Source organism: Eriocheir sinensis, chromosome 47, assembly GCF_024679095.1.
Source record: "Eriocheir sinensis breed Jianghai 21 chromosome 47, ASM2467909v1, whole genome shotgun sequence".
In the NCBI taxonomy this organism is placed as follows: Eukaryota; Metazoa; Arthropoda; class Malacostraca; order Decapoda; family Varunidae; genus Eriocheir; species Eriocheir sinensis.
This window is the reverse complement of record NC_066555.1, coordinates 1,699,598-1,716,257: the sequence shown is the minus strand read 5'-3', so window position 1 is coordinate 1,716,257 and position 16,660 is coordinate 1,699,598. Positions and strand designations below refer to the sequence as shown.

At 45.7% G+C, this 16,660-nt stretch overlaps 1 long non-coding RNA gene across 1 annotated transcript in view; it reads right to left on the bottom strand.

Moving 5' to 3' along the window:
- Positions 1-775: 775 nt before the first annotated feature.
- Positions 776-16,660, bottom strand: part of LOC126981266 (uncharacterized) — a 53,269-nt gene continuing 37,384 nt past the window's right edge. Inside the window, exon 3 of the long non-coding RNA XR_007733866.1 lies at positions 776-870. This is a non-coding gene — a long non-coding RNA (uncharacterized LOC126981266). The remainder of the gene's footprint in view (positions 871-16,660) is intronic.

The following is a 16,660-nucleotide window of genomic DNA, read 5'->3' as shown; positions in this document are numbered from 1 at the left end:
TGTCACTAAGCTTCAGCCTTTGTAACGGGTAGCTTCCTCTGGTCATCTTTCTGTCTTAGCTCTGACGCGGAGGTCTAAGGAAGGGGGGTGCTGATGCTGAAGTGAAGAGATGAGTGTTTCCTGATCTCTGGGATGCGTGAGATTTGAGATATAAGAGAATGAAGGAGGAAACAAGGACACAGAAGAGGTGGAAGGAGGAAAGGAAGATGGGAAAAGTGAAGGAAAGGAGGAAGCAAGGACACAAGAGAGGAAAACGAGGAGCAGAAGAAAGAAAGGGGAGGAACAAGGAGATAGGAGGAAGGAAAAACGAGAACACAAGTGGAAGAAAAGAAAGAAAGAACAGAGAACATTAGAAAGACCTGTGGATGAGAAAAAAGCAGAAAAGGAGAAATCAAGGAAACAGAAGACGGGAAAACGAGGAGCAGAAGAAAGAAAGGGGAGGAACAAGGAGATAGGAGGAAGGAAAAACGAGAACACTAATGGAAGAAAAGAAAAAAAGAACAGAGAACATTAGAAAGACCTTCGGATGGGAAAAAAAAGGCAGAAAAGGAGGAAACAAGCGAGAAGGGGAAGAAAGGGAGAAAGAAGGGGAGGGAAAAAGCAAAACCCAGACCTCTAAGGGGAAAAAAAAAGGAAGAAAGAACAGACAACTTAAGAAGTGGGGAAAATTAGGCATAGAGACCCCCCCCCTTCCCCTCCCTCCCCCCCTTCCCCCCCCTCACCCCCACCACCACCACCACCAGAAGCAGATAAATAAACAGAGCAGATACACTCACCGCCTGTTTCCCTGCTGCTCTGTATTTCTTTCCCCTGCCAAGACGAGGAAGACGAAGACAGGCTGGCAGGGTAGTCGACAGGGGTGAATAGGACCTGGGGGAGAAGAGGAAAATGGTGAGTGAAGGGAGGGATTAAGGGAGGAAAAGGAAGGTTAGGGAAGAGGATGGAGGGTGGAAAGGAAGGTTAGGGAAAGAATGAAGGATGGAAAGGAAGGTTAGGGAAGGGATGAAGGAATGAAAGCAAGGTTATATATAGGGAAGAGGATGAAGGGAAGAAAGGAAGGGTGAGAGAAGGAATGAAAGTATAGGTAGAGGGAGGGATGAAGAGAGGAAAACTAGGGAGAGATGAAGGAGGGAAGGCAAGGATAAGAGTAAGTAATTGAAAAGATAAGAGTGAATAAGCAAAAGAGAGGATCAAGAGGAGAGGAACTTACGAAGCGATACAAAGCAATACAAGAAGAAGAAGAAGAAGAAGAAGAAGAAGAAGAAGAAGAAGAAGAAGAAGAAAAAAAAAAGAAGAAGAAGAAGAAGAAGAAAAAGAAGAAAAAGAAGAAAAAAAAGAAGAAAAAGAAGAAGGGAGAAAGGGAGGAGCGAAAAAGAAGGGGATGATGTAGATTCGTTGCAGAAGTGATGGGCAGAGAAGAAAAGAGGGGATAGGAATCAAGAATGAAGGGGATAGGGATAAGAGGAAAGGGGTGAAGGGGTGAATGAAAAGAAGGGAGAGGAAGGGGTTGAAAGGGGAGAATAGCGAAGTAGAATGAAGGGTGTCTGTCTGTCTGTCTGTCTGTCTGTCACTCTCCCTCCAGCCTCCCTTACCCTCCCTAACTCCCCTGTCTGTCTGTCATCAAGAGAGAGAGAGAGAGAGAGAGAGAGAGAGAGAGAGAGAGAGAGAGAGAGAGAGAGAGAGAGAGAGAGAGAGAGAGAGAGAAAGGGGGGTAGGGAGAGAGAGTTTCCAGACCAGCCTACCGCCCTTCATACTTACTGCCTCCTCCTCCTCCTCCTCCTCCTCCTCCTCCTCCAACAGGTAAAGGACAGAGGTAAACAGAGGCGCCTTTGTGTACACGTTAATTACCAGACGAACACACACACACACACACACACACACACACACACACACACACACACACACACACACACACACACACACACACACACACACACACACACACACACACACAAAAGCACGATGAATTAGAACAGGATTGATTATAAAAAAATATATATACTTTACTATCCATTGATAAATAAAAAATAAATATAGTAAAGTATAGTGAAGGAATATTAATTAAAGGCAATATACACAAATAACAGATATATGAATGAAGAAAGAAAGAAAGAAAGAAAGAAAGAAAGAAAGAAAGAAAGAAAATGGAAAAAAGGAGAGAGAAAGAAAGAAAGAAAGAAAGAAAGAAAGAAAGAAAGAAAAGGAAAAAAGGAGAGAAAAAGAAAGAAAGAAAGAAAGAAAGAAAATGGAAAAAAAAGAGAGAGAAAAAGAAAGAAAGAATGGTTCAACTCGTCACTTCCTCACCACTTTAAAACATCCCAAGTGCCTGAACCTAATCTGACGTAACGAAGAGGAGGAAGATGAAGAGGAAGAAGGAAAAAGAGGTAGAATGAGGAAGATAAGGGAAAAGGAAGAAGGAAGATGAAGGAAGAAGGAGGAAGAAAGAAGAGGCACACTCCACTTTCCCGGCAATGAAGGAAGAAAAAAGAAGAGGGAAGAAGATAGAAGAACCACACTGACCACTTAACTACCACACACACACACACACACACACACACACACACACACAAACCACTTTTCCGGTAACACAAGGAAGAAGAAGGAAGGAGGAGGACGGAGGAAGGAAGAGAAAAAAGAAAGAAAAGAAGAAGCGCCCCAACCACTTGCTTACCACACGTCACTTTCCCAGTAATACAAGGAAGAATGAGAAGTGGGAGGCTACACACCACTTAACAACCACACCACTTTTCCCGGCAACACAAGACTGAGTGCCCCACTACAAGGAAGCAACAACTTAAGTGGCCCAGTTTGCTTGCCTCCTCTCGCCTCTCCCCTTTCCTCTTCCTCGCATACGTCTTCGGACACACAGACACACACACAGACACACACACAGACACACCCCTTTGCCTGCCTGCCTAGTGTCTTTCCATTCCTTTCCTCTTCTTTCCTTTCCCATCCTTTCCTTTCCTTTCCTATCTACTTTAAGCCTGCCTCGTCTAGTCTAACCTGCCTCAGTGTCTGTTTCCTTCACCTGTTTCCTTCGTTTCTTTCGTCTGTTAAGTCTGTTTCGTTGTTATAAATCACAGTCTTAAGAATAGCCATAGAGAGACATGTTATTAAGTTTTTTTTATAAGTAGCGAGAGAGAGAGAGAGAGAGAGAGAGAGAGAGAGAGAGAGAGAGAGAGAGAGAGAGAGAGAGAGAGAGAGAGAGAGAGAGAGAGAGAGAGAGAGAATGAGGAAAAATGAGCATAAAATTAGAAGTGGCGGCATTGTGAGTGTGTGTGAGTGTGTGTGTGTGTGTGTGTGCGTGAGTGTGTGGACGCGCCTGCCACCTGCCATCTGCCAAGCTAAAATGTCATGCAAGATCTAAAAATATAAATAAATAAAAATAAAATACACTCTAAAATGATAATGTCAGGTGATTACGTTGTTTGTTGTTGTTGTTTTTTTACTTTGAAGGTCAGTGGAAAGTATAAAACAACAACAGTTAACAAGGGAAAAAAAAACTATTGCCTCGAGTATTAGAAAATCCACTAACATTTTTTTTTTTTTTTTATGTAAGCCTCCTCCTCCTCCTCCTCCTCCTCCTCCTCTTCCTCCTCATTATTTCATGTGCAAAGTCATTCTCAGATAGTGTTAAATTCTTTGTGTCATTCAGAAGAGTATCAGAGAAGGGATTATCAACAGTTCTTAGCGTGGTGATGTAACGCTCTTAATAACTCCTCTTCCTCCTCCTCCTCCTCTTCCTCCTCATTATTTCATGTGCAAAGTCATTCTCAGATAGTGTTAAATTCTTTGTGTCATTCAGAAGAGGATCAGAGAAGGAATTTTCAACAGTTCTTATTAACTCCTTGGTAGTCATGAAAAGCTACTTCAATACTCGTTCTTAAAGTGTTCAAATTTCCAACGCAAGAGTTAACCGGTATCTTCATTCTCTCATCCCTTTCACTTATTAACTTCTTGGTGGTCATGAAAAGCTGTTCCATTACCCGTTCTTAAAGTGTTCAAATTCCCAACGCAAGAGTTAACCGGTATCTTCATTCTCTCATCCCTTTCACTTATTAATTTATTGGTCGTCATGTAACGCTTTAAACCTTTTCATTTAAGTTTTATTCTACAAGCGATGACACTAAAGATTCCAGACTACTTTATAATTATCATCACTTTGCTTTTCATATCCCAAGTGTAGTTGTATATATTTTACAGGCTATAACAATGAAGATTTCACACGACTTAAGTTCATTTCTATATCTATCCAAATTTCTAATGCAAAAGTTGACCTCTGGCTTCATTCTCTCATCCCTTTTCACAGGTAAACTCCAGAACATGCTTTATTTATCTTTATTTTCTTCTTCCTTTTTATATATGACTTAATACTTTCAAGAGGGAAGTATCGACGCTTTTCCAACTTGAACTAGAAGGAGAAAAAAAACTTAATATTAATGAGACGTGTGTGTTCCCCGCCATATAGAAATGAGGGAGAGGAGGATCGAGGAGGGGGAGGAGGAGGACTTAGGAATTTGGAAAGAGAAGATAGAGATTGATTAAGAGTAAAATGAGGAGAAAGAACGAGAAGAAAAAAACAACTAGCTGGAGGAGAGAGAGAGAGAGAGAGAGAGAGAGAGAGAGAGAGAGAGAGAGAGAGAGAGAGAGAGAGAGAGAGAGAGAGAGAGAGAGAGAGAGGCCTATGTTCGTATGCGTCATGAGATAAACTTGATGGATAGCTTTGCCTCCCCCTCCCCTCCCCCTTCCAAACACACAAACACACACACACACACAACCAATCACACACATTGTCCCCTTATAACAAAGACCAATCACGAGCGAAGATGATGATGATAATGATGATGAAGATGATGATGAAAAGGAGGAGGAGGAGGAGAAGAAGGAGGAGGAGGAGGAGGAAGAGGAGGAGGAGGAGGAGGAGGAGGAGGATCAAGGTTAAAGATAACACACACACACACACACACACACACACACACACACACACACACACACACACACACACACACACACACGGCCCCAGGGTTCCAGAAAAGATGTATATATGCCACTCTCCCCTTGGGCAATGCCGCTGGGGGACAGAGAGAGAGAGAGAGAGAGAGAGAGAGAGAGAGAGAGAGAGAGAGAGAGAGAGAGAGAGAGAGAGAGAGCAGGGGGAGGAGGTGGCCGGGGAGAAAGTGACATTGGGGGAGGCAGGGGAACCGGGGAGAGGAGACGAGAGGAGCAGGGGAGAAGATATGCTGGGGAGGAGATGTACAGGGGAGAAGATATGGAGGGGAGAGAAGAAGGGAGGAAAAGGAAGGTGATATGAAGGGGAGAGAGAAGAGGAGAAGGAAGGGAGAGAAAAAAAGTAGGTGAGGTAAAATAAGAAACGGGAAGGAAGGAAAGAAAAGGAGGCAAACAAGAGGAAAAGACAGGAAGAGAGAAAGAAAGAAAGGAGAGAAAGCAGGAACAGACAGAAGACAGACAGACCGACAAATAGACAGGAGATGGAGGAAAAGGAAAAGAGAGGGAGAGGAAAAGTAGGAAGGAAAGAAGAGAAATCAAGGAACAGGAGGGAAAGGAAAGAAGGAGGGGAGGGAAATAGGAAGGTCACACACACACACACACACACACACACACACACACACACACACACACACACACACACACACACACACACACACACACACACACACACACAGAAAGGAGAGTAAGTTAGTCTGGCAAATGTTTAAACTTCGACTTCAGGGTCACTTGAGGGGAGAAGGAAGTGCCTGTGCTTGCTCCCCATCTCCCCTTCCTCCCCCTCCCCTTCCTCCCCTACCTGCCCTGCCCCTTCTCTTTCACCCCTCTTCACTCTCCGCCCCTCCCTTCCTCCCCTTTTCTCCTTCTCTTAACTTCCAATATTCCTTTCCTCCCCTTTTCTTCACTTTCCTTTCCTTTCTCCCTTTCCCCTCCTCCCTTCATCCCCTCCCGTTCTTCATCTCCCTTCTCTCCCCTCTCCTTCCCCCCTTCCTACTCTGCCCCTCCTCCCTTCCTTCCTTCCTTTCCCTTCCACCCCTTTCTTCTCTCCCCCTTCCCTTTCTCCCCCTCCTCCTCTTTGCTCCCCCTTCCCCTCCTCCTCCCCTCCTCCTCTTCAGTTTCTCTCCTACTTCTTTCCCTTACCTTCCTCCCCTCTCTTCTGCCCCTTCTTCCTTTCTCTTCCTCTCCTTCCCTTCCCTTCGTATGGCCCTTCCCCTCCCTTAATACTCTACCTTACACCACTTCCGTTACCCATGAATACTAATATCCTTCCCCATATTCCCCTACACATGCCCTACCCCAATATTCCCTTTCCCCACATACCCAAGGTCCTCCTCACCCTTCCCCGTCACACCCTCTCTTACTCACAACCTTTAATCACCCTCACCTTTGTTCACTCACTCATGCCCCCCTCGCCCCCCTCGCCCCTCCCCACACACACACAACAAACACACACCAAGGCCGCCCCGTCAGGAGGAGCGGCAGCTGGCGGGGATATAGACCATCTCAAGTACCCTCCTCCTCCTCCTCCTCCTTCTCTACTTCTTCCTCCAGGTTGCGTCAGTCCCGTCAAGGTGCCTCACACTTTCGTAACTGATAGTAGACTTTGTGGCACCGATTGGCACTCACACTGGAACTCCTTAATGATGACGTTGATGCCGCTGCGGTCTTTATTCCGTGGCACTGACTGGCACTCACTGATTAATATGTACGCCTCACACTCTCGTAACTGATAGTAGAATTTGTGGCACCGATTGGCACTCACACTGGCACTCCCTAATAATGACGTTGATGTCGCTAACGAGTAAGTATCCCTAATGGCACTGATTGGCACTCACTAACTGATATGTATGCCTCACACTTTCGCATTTAGTAGATTTTGTGGCACCGATTGGCACTCACACTGACCCCCTCTAATGACTACTGTGATGTCGCTAACGAGTAATTATCCCCGGTGGCACTAATTGGCACTCGCACTAATTGGTCAGCTTTCATGCATTTGGCCCTCTGACGATGCCCACCCTCACTCAAACTTTAGTGCCATCTCATCACACCCACTAACACAACCTACGCTACCTCTCCCGCTTGGCACTAATTGGCACTAATCGATATGTTTGAATCCACTAATAATTTGGGGACCTTTGATATCACAACTCTTACGCATTGAGACTTAACTCCACTTATATATACCCACTGACACCACCCACACTACCTCCTCCACTTGGCACTGAACCTGGCACTCACGCTAATTGATATTTTCTACTCCACTAATACTTTGGGGATCTTTGACGATGCCCACACTCATATACTGATACCATGACCTTACCTCCTTATCCTTATCCCATCCACTGACACCATAAAAAACATCAACACCTCCTCTCCCGCTTGGCACTCATTGGCACTCACACTAATAAATACGTGTAATTTCACTCATACTTTTGTCTCTCCGGCATGTCAACATCTGAGAATCTGACACTTTAACATATTTTATAAGTAGTCACTGACACCACTTATGCTATCAACACCTACTTATCTACGTTGGCACCCGCTTGGCACTCACACCAATTGATATGTATTACTTCACTCCTGTCTTGGGTTGTCTTAAAATGCACACTCCCATACTAACACTCTAACACTGTCTCCTCATACCCACTAACACCACTAACACAACCTAACTAACCTATCTTGACTCTCCACTCCCTTCCTTCCCTTTCCTTCCCTTACCTCCCCTCTTGACTCTCCTCTTCTCCCTTCCTTCCCTTTCCTTCCCTTACCTCCCCTCTTGACTCTCCTCTTCTCCCTTCCTTCCCTTTCCTTCCCTTACCTCCCCTCTTGACTCTCCTCCTCTCCCTTCCTTCCCTTTCCTTCCCTTACCTCCCCTCTTGACTCTCCTCCTCTCCCTTCCTTCCCTTTCCTTCCCTTACCTCCCCTCTTGACTCTCCTCTTCTCCCTTCCTTCCCTTTCCTTCCCTTACCTCCCCTCTTGACTCTCCTCTTCTCCCTTCCTTCCCTTTCCTTCCCTTACCTCCCCTCTTGACTCTCCTCCTCTCCCTTCCTTCCCTTTCCTTCCCTTACCTCCCCTCTTGACTCTCCTCTTCTCCCTTCCTTCCCTTTCCTTCCCTGACCTCCACTCTTGACTCTCCTCCTCTCCCTTCCTTCCCTTTCCTTCCCTTACCTCCCCTCTTGACTCTCCTCTTCTCCCTTCCTTCCCTTACCTCCCCTCTTGACTCTCCTCTTCTCCCTTCCTTCCCTTTCCTTCCCTTACCTCCCCTCTTGACTCTCCTCCTCTCCCTTCCTTCCCTTTCCTTCCCTTACCTCCCCTCTTGACTCTCCTCCTCTCCCTTCCTTCCCTTTCCTTCCCTTACCTCCCCTCTTGACTCTCCTCCTCTCCTTCCTTCCTTCCTTCCTACCCTTTCTTCTTTCCTTCTCTTCCTTCCTTCCTTTCCTCCCTCTCTTCCCTCTGACCTCCCATTCTCCTCTCCTTTTCCCTCCTTCCCTTACCTCCCCTCTTGACTCTCCTCCTCTCCCTTCCTTCCCTTTCCTACCCTTTTCTTCTTCTCTTAACTTCCAACGTTCCTTTCCTCCCCTCTCTTCCTCACCTCCCATTCCCCTCTCCCTTTTTCCCCTTCCTCCCCTCTCTTCTCCTCCTTCATTCCTCCCCTTTCCTACCCTTTTCTTCTTCTCTTAACTTTCAACGTTCCTTCCCTCCCCTCTCTTCCTCACCTCCCTTTCCCCTTTCTCCCCTCTCTTCTCCTACTCCATCCCTCTCCTTCTCTCCCTCCATGCCACCAACACCTACTACTTATTTCCATTGGCACAGATTGATATAGTTTACGCCACTCATGTGTTTGAAATGCACGGCTTCATTCGCATGTTTTGGCACTAAGATGACACCCAGCAATGCCGAGTGTGCCATCCGTAAAGTGAAGTGAGAGATGGCACCCACTGACTGATAGCTTCACTAGACCCAAGGTGTGGTATTCATCTATCTATTTAAACACCGTGTACCTGATAACACCAACTTTGCTTCCTGTTTACTTTTTTTAGAGCAGTGAATGCGTGCTCTTCTTCATTAATATTGCGGTTTTCTTTTTTTTTCTTGTTTACAGCAAAGGAGTCAGTTCAAGGGCATAAAAAAAAGGAAACAAATATGAAAATAAAGCCCGCTACTCACTGCTCCGAAAAAGAGTTAGAGGAGTGGCCGAAAGATAGGTCAATTTCGGGAGGAGAGGTGTCCTGATACCCTCCTCTTGCCTCATGCCTCAAAAATAAGAAAAGAAAAGTTTACCCCCGAATGACATGTAAGCCAATTAGCCCTCTTCTTCCTCCTCCTCCTCCTCCTCCTCCTCCTTCCTCTTTATCTCTCCTCTATAACAAATCAAGCCGTCTATAATTGTATCACTTTTTCTGCTTCACCTACTGCATGTGTGTGTGTGTGTGTGTGTGTGTGAGAGAGAGAGAGAGAGAGAGAGAGAGAGAGAGAGAGAGAGAGAGAGAGAGAGAGAGAGAGAGAGAGAGAGAGAGAGAGAGAGAGAGTTTGTGAGTAAGAGTATGCAAATCATAATTCCAATTGTATGATACGGTCAATAAACATCTATATCCATCTGAGTGTTTGTGAGAATGTGTTTACCAATCAACCTGACCCCCCAACCTTACCCTCTCCCACCCTCCATCCCTCCACCCCCCTCCTTCCTTCCCCCTGCTCTATCCCTCCCTCCCTTCGCCCCTGACTTAACCCTCCCCCTCCCGCTTCAAGTCGGTCAGATTGCACTCCAAACAGCCCTGACCTCGCCGCATCACAAGTCTATAGTGTGGTACTCGCTGAGGCTCGCGTGCTCAGCCCCCCACTCCTACCGCCCACCCGCCCAAGCCCCGCCTATGACTCGGTGCGGCGGCGGTGAGGGCGGGCGTGGGGGGGCGTGAGGGCACCACTTGAGCGCCCACAGAGGCCCCTCACACCCTGAAGTGGCCGCTCGGGGGTGTCCCTGGGGAGCGCCATTAACCAAGAATTTCCTTTCCGACGGGTCTGTGTGTGTGTATGAGAGAGAGAGAGAGAGAGAGAGAGAGAGAGAGAGAGAGAGAGAGAGAGAGAGAGAGATGAAGATGAAGGATATGGAGGAAGAAAGTAAGAAAAATAAGAGAAAATGTGAAAATGTGAAAAAAAAACTGAAATAAGAGAGAGAGAGAGAGAGAGAGAGAGAGAGAGAGAGAGAGAGAGAGAGAGAGAGAGAGAGAGGGGTTAAAAGGATGAGTAAGTGAGAGTGAAGGGCTGTGTGTGTGTGTGTGTGTGTGTGTGTGTGTGTGTGTGTGTGTGTGTGTGTGTGTGTGTGTGTGTGTGTGTGATGGCCCTTTAAATTAGGACTAAAAACGCCTTAAAGGGGTCCCATTGTCAAATTATGCGATTTATTTATTATCTCAAGGCCCCCCGCTCTCTCTCTCTCTCTCTCTCTCTCTCTCTCTCTGGCCGAAAAAAATACCTCTTCCCATTGGCACTGTCTGGCACTGACACTAATTGATATGTTTGACTTCCCTCTTGTGTTTTAACTCACGAAAAAAGAAAAAATTATGAAAGAAAGACAAAAGAGGAATTACCTGAGAAAAAACGAGAGAGAGAGAGAGAGAGAGAGAGAGAGAGAGAGAGAGAGAGAGAGAGAGAGAGAGAGAGAGAGAGAGAGAGAGAGAGAGAGAGAGAGAGAATATGAATAACGTGAGAAAATACGAGAGAGAGAGAGAGAGAGAGAGAGAGAGAGAGAGAGAGAGAGAGAGAGAGAGGGTCAAACCACCACAGCTAACCAGACCAATTTGTGCGTAATTTTTCTCATTCCACAGAAACTCCCGTCGCCGCTACTGCCCTAAGGAAGGAAAGTCTCTCTCTCTCTCTCTCTCTCTCTCTCTCTCTCGCAATCCATTCATTCTTCTCACACACACGCACACGATCATTCATCTTCAGTACACTTTCTCTCCCCTCCTTCCCTTCCCTCTCTCCCTCCCTCTCTCCACCAATCTCCCCGCCACACCCCGCTGGGACCAACACCACCTCCACCACCATCATCACCACCAACACCACCACGACCAAGGAAATAAATAATGATGATAAAATGTCACAGCCACGCCTACTACTACTACTTCTACTACTACCACTACTACTACTACTTATATTACTACGGCAAGCCTGTCAGTCGGACCAATAATGTAACAGCTATGTGGGCGGGGTGGGGAGGAGGAGACGGAGGAGGGAAAGGGAGAGGGGAGGAAGGCTCACTGGGCTGGCTGCTGGCTGGACAACTTCCCCATTCCTCCCCTCCCTCTCCTTCCTCCCCTCTTCTCCCCTTCGTCTCCCTCCTCCTCCTCCCTTCCCCCCATCCTCCTCGTAAATCAGACCAACTCAATCGCAGGCAATGTTCACGCCTTCACATTCCTAACCGGTGCTATTACTACTACTACTACTACTACTGTTACTACTACTTTTACTACTACCACTACTACTACTATCAAAGAAATATATGTTAGTGTCAGGGTTTTCTGTCATCAACCACTACCACCTTCTACTACTACTACTACTACTACTACATCCATACATCTATACGGTAATATACGCAGTCTTTCTTTGTATTGCGTAGGCCATAAACTGTTACCAAGCCGACCGGATCTTTTTTTTCCCTATCTACTACATCTACATCTACTATATCTACTTTCTACTACAGCTACGTCACACCTTGCGTCTATGTACATGGATCAATAATTTACGTAGCGTTGTAGAAGTAGTACGTCCCGCTGTCTCTAGGCCTCTACGCAGGAAGGGAAAGGGAAACGCAATATATAAAAGAAGGGCGGAGAAGGAGTGTGTTGTGTTGAGACGGTTGCTGTCATCCCCGGGTCATGTATTTCTGATAAGGATGCTGCTGTTGTGTTTCCTTGGTCTGTATACTTCCTTAGACGCTTCCTATTCCTACATCAATAATTTCTAGAGGCCAAAGAAGAGGTTAATAAGCGCGTTCCCATGAGAGTGTTGTTCTTTACGTTCCTATTGTGGAGAAGCTTCGTCAATCTACCACCACCACCAGGGTCATGAAGCTACCCATGGAAATGCCCCAAACTCCCATACGAAAGCCTTGTCAAATGTGTGTTTACTTTTAGGCGCCAAAATGTTGAAGAATGTGACCCTTTTGTTTCTCACTCTCTATAACGAGTCTATATGGAAGGTTAGATAAAGAAGAAGGTGGAGAGATGAGTTTATGATCTTTAGAAGGAACACTGACATCGCCTGAGTCCGCGGGGTTTCTTAAGACGAGGCCGTAACATCAGACGGAGAACCAGACGAAGAAAGTACGACAGTTTCTTTTTGTCATTTTTTTATCAAAGACTTATCATATTAGTTATCTGTATCATCATTATCATCATTATTATCATTACGAACCATTGATGGGATAAAGATACTAGATAATGATAGATATTGATAATAAATTTTCACATTTCGTTCAAGAGAAGAATGAGGAGGAGGAGGAGGAGAAGGAAGAAGACGTGGAGGAGGAAGAGGAGGAAGAGGGAGAGAAAAAGGAAGAGGACGAGGAGGAGGAAGAGGAGGGGGAAGAGAAAGAGGAAGATGTTCAGGAGGAAGAGGAGGAGGGGGAAGAGAAAGAGGAAGATGTTCAGGAGGAAGAGAAGGAGGAGTAAAAGAAGGAAGAAGAGGAAGAAGAGGAGGAAGAGAAAGAGAAGGAGGAAGAAGACGAAGAGGAAGAAGAGGAGGAAGAGAAAGAGAAGGAGGAAGAAGACGAGGAGGAAGAAGAGAAGAAGGAGGAAGAAGATGAAGAGAAGGAAGAAGAGAAGGAGGAGGAGGAGGAGGAGGTCAGGATAAGGAAGCATTACAAGCCGGCTTATCTCCCTCCTTCCTTCCTTCCCTCCTTCCCTCACGCCTTGCAAAGAGGGAAGGGTGGATCTGGGCCCAGGAGTACGGGGGGAGGGAAGGGGGGAGTGGGGAGCTGAGGGGAGTCTTACAGTAAAGCATAATGTTCCTGTCGCCAAGTTCTGGAGGTCGTCAGGCGAGGTTAGGTAAGTTAGGTTTTACACACACACACACACACACACACACGCGCGCACCCGGACCTTATAGTTCCCACCTGGCTACCTGCTCACCTTGATACGGGAACTGTTTGTCTACCTGGATAACCACCTGTGTACAAACCAGCTGCCACGTGCTCACCTCCCCCTCCTCCTCCTCCTCCTCCTCCTCCTCCTCCTCCTCCTTGTTATCGAGTATCCAGGAAGCATTGCACATCATCTGTCCCTGTTCAATGTGTTTCCTGTTATCGTCTCAGTCGTGTGATAAATAAATACACACATTCTCCTCTCAAAAAAGGTATGTTTGTATTTAGGTAGCAAAGGAAGGTATTATTATTTTGTTTGTTGATGTTTTCTGTTTTGTTAGTCGATATGTTATGAATTTACACTCGTTTTTCTAATACGTAATATATAATTGTTTTCTTGGAGCTAACAAAGGATATGTAACTTCATTTTTTAAAGGTAACAATTGAGGTTTTTCTTTGTTTTTGTTTTCTTTTATATTATTGTTACGTGTTGGTTAGTTAGTTAGTTAGTTAAGGGATTAGTTAAGAAGTTCACTAAGTGGGTTATTTATTTATACACATTTATTTATTTATTTATGAGTGTGCTTGTTTTAATACTTTATGTAAAATTAATGTTTGTTTGTTTGTTTGTTTGTTTTGGTGTAAAATGGACGCGTTGAACAAAGTAAAACAAACATTCAAACAACAACAAAAACAACAACACATGGACATAATTACACGCTGGCAGGTAACTCTCTCTCTCTCTCTCTCTCTCTCTCTCTCTCTCTCTCTCTCAACAACAGGTTAAATTCTCACAAAAACAAAACAAAAACATGACAGCCTCTCTCTCTCTCTCTCTCTCTCTCTCTCTCTCTCTCTCTCTCTCTCTCTCTCTCTCTCTCTCTCTCTCAACAACAGGTTAAATTCCCTCACAAAAACAAAACAAAAAACATGACAGCCTCTCTCTCTCTCTCTCTCTCTCTCTCTCTCTCTCTCTCTCTCTCTCTCTCTCTCTCTCTCTCTCTCTCTCTCTCTCTCTCTCTCTCTCTCTCTCTCCTCCGGGATTCCAATGTCTTCTCTGTGTGACGTTCTGGAAAATTACAAACACCATTCCCCCCTGCCCTGCCCCCCATCCCCCTTACACCCTCCCCCCCTTCCTTCCCTTATACCCATCCCCTTACACCTATGGACCCCTCCCCTAGTATGCCTAACCTTCTATTCTTCCTCTCTGCTCCTCTTACGGATCTTCACTCACAGCCTTATACCTGTTCCCTTATACCCATTCCCTTATACCATCCTTTTAGACCCATTCCCTTACACCCATATCCCTTACGCTCAAGCATTTCACCCCCTAGTACGCCTAACCTCATACTTTCCCTTCCTTCCTGCTTCCCTTACAGTCCCCTCCTAATACCCACTTATACTCTTATACTCATATCCTTACACTCATTACCTTATACTCACACCCTTACACCCATGCACCTCCCTGTACTTAACCTGTTCTTCCTCTGTCTCCTTCCTGTCTCTTCTCCCCTTCTCGTTCCTCGTTTGTTTGTTTGTGTGTGTGTTTTTCCGTAGAGTTTTGTTCCAGAGAGCGTTTGTTTGTCTTAACCGTCTTACATTAATTTTACCCTCATGACATATATACAGTATTACACCCAGTCCATCTCAACACTTTGGCTTCTTTTCCATGTGTTTATGTTTATTCCTTCTCTGGCTACGTAATTCTCCACACAAACACCAATGACATACACTCAGACACACATTTCACTTCTACACCTTGAATTCTTTTCCCTGTGCTTCTGTTTATTTCCGTCTTGCTAACTCTTCCTGTTCTTCCTTATATCTTCCATTCTACACACTTCATTTCGACACCTTGCCTTCCTTTCCCAATGTAGCTAAAACTTCCTACCCTTCCTTCCTATATTTAACCCTAGACATACATATCTCTGCACCTTGCCTTCCTTTCCATACGTTTCTCCTTCTTCCCTCTGTCTAGCTAACCCTTCCTACCCTTCCTTCTATCTTCCTCCACCATCACCTCCCTCTACTTCCCCCACCAACTTCATCACCATCCATAACCACCACCACCATTACCAACCACCTTCCTTACCCAACACCAACTCCACCTTCCTCCACCTCTACCACAACCACCCCCTCACACCTCACACAATTATCGACCCAACCCACCTTCTTGCTATCGGCCTTGAACTTATTGGATTTTTTTCGCGCTGGTTAATTTTTCCAAGGCCCGACTCGTGTCTCGCTCTGGGAATGGGTGTGTTTATGAGGTGATCAAACCCGCTGGGAGGATGTGCCAGGGGGAGAGGAGGAGGAGGGAGAGATGATAATGAAAGGGAGATGAGGAAGGAGGGAGGATGTGTGAGGGAGGGGGAAGAGGGGGAGAGAAGGGGAGGATGTGCGAGGGGGAGAGGAGGAGGAAGGAGAGATGATAATGAAAGGGAGATGAGGAAGGAGGGAGGATGTGAGGGGGAGAGAGAAGAGGGAAGGAGGAGGAGGAAGGGAAGACGGAGGAAGGGAGGAAGGTAACATGGTGAGGGAGGGTAAAAAAAAAATAATAAGGAGAGAGAAGGAGGAAAAAGGGAGGCAAAGAAGGGAGGAAAGGGAGAAAGAGAGATGAAGAAGTATACAAGATAAGGGAGATATGAAAATGAGAGGGAGAAGGAGGAGGAAAGAGGTAAGAAGGGAGAGAAGAAGAGTGCAAAAGAAGGGAGGGAAGGGAGGGGAGAGAAGAAGGAAATAAGCAAAGTGAGGAAGAGAGGAAGAAGATAATAAGAGGGAGAGAAAGAAGGAGGGAGAAAGAGTGGGAAGGGAGGGAAAGGGGGTGAGAGGAAGGAGGGAGAGGAGATGATAATGAAGGAGAGGAGGAGGGGAGGGAGGAGGGTTGAGAAAGAGGGAAGAAGGAGGGGAGAGAAAAAGAGAGAGATGGAGGAGGAAGGGGAGTATAAGTGAAAGGGAGAGATAATGATGAGATAGAAGAGGAAAAAAGAAGAAGGGCGAAGAGAAGAAAGAAGGGAGGAAGATGTAACGAGAGAAGAGAAAGAAGGGAATGAGAGGAAAGAGAAAAAGGAGAAAGAGATAAAAGGAGAAGGGAGAATTAACAGAGAGAGAGAGAGAGAGAGAGAGAGAGAGAGAGAGAGAGAGAGAGAGAGAGAGAGAGAGAGAGAGAGAGAGAGAGAGAGAGAGAGAGAGAACATAAATTAGAAAACAAAAAAGAGGAAAGAAAGAGTTGAAGAAAGGAAGGTAAAAAAAAGAAGAAAAAAATAAGATAATGAAGAGAGTAATCAAGGAGAGAGAAGAAGAGGGAAAGGAGATGAAGAAGGAAGGGACAGCGAGGGGAGAAACCTGAGAAAGTGTGAAGAGGGGAGAAGAAGAAGAGGGGAAAGACGAGGAAGGGAAGAGGGAAGAAAGGGGAAGAAGTAGAGGGTGTTGTTGAAGATGACGTAGAGGAAGAAGAGAAAAAGAAAAGAAGGAAAGGAAGGAAGGAAAGATGGAAGAGAAGAAAGGAAGAAAAAAAGAAGGAAGGAGGGAGACAAAATATAAAAAAGAAAAGTAGAAATGATTAAGGAG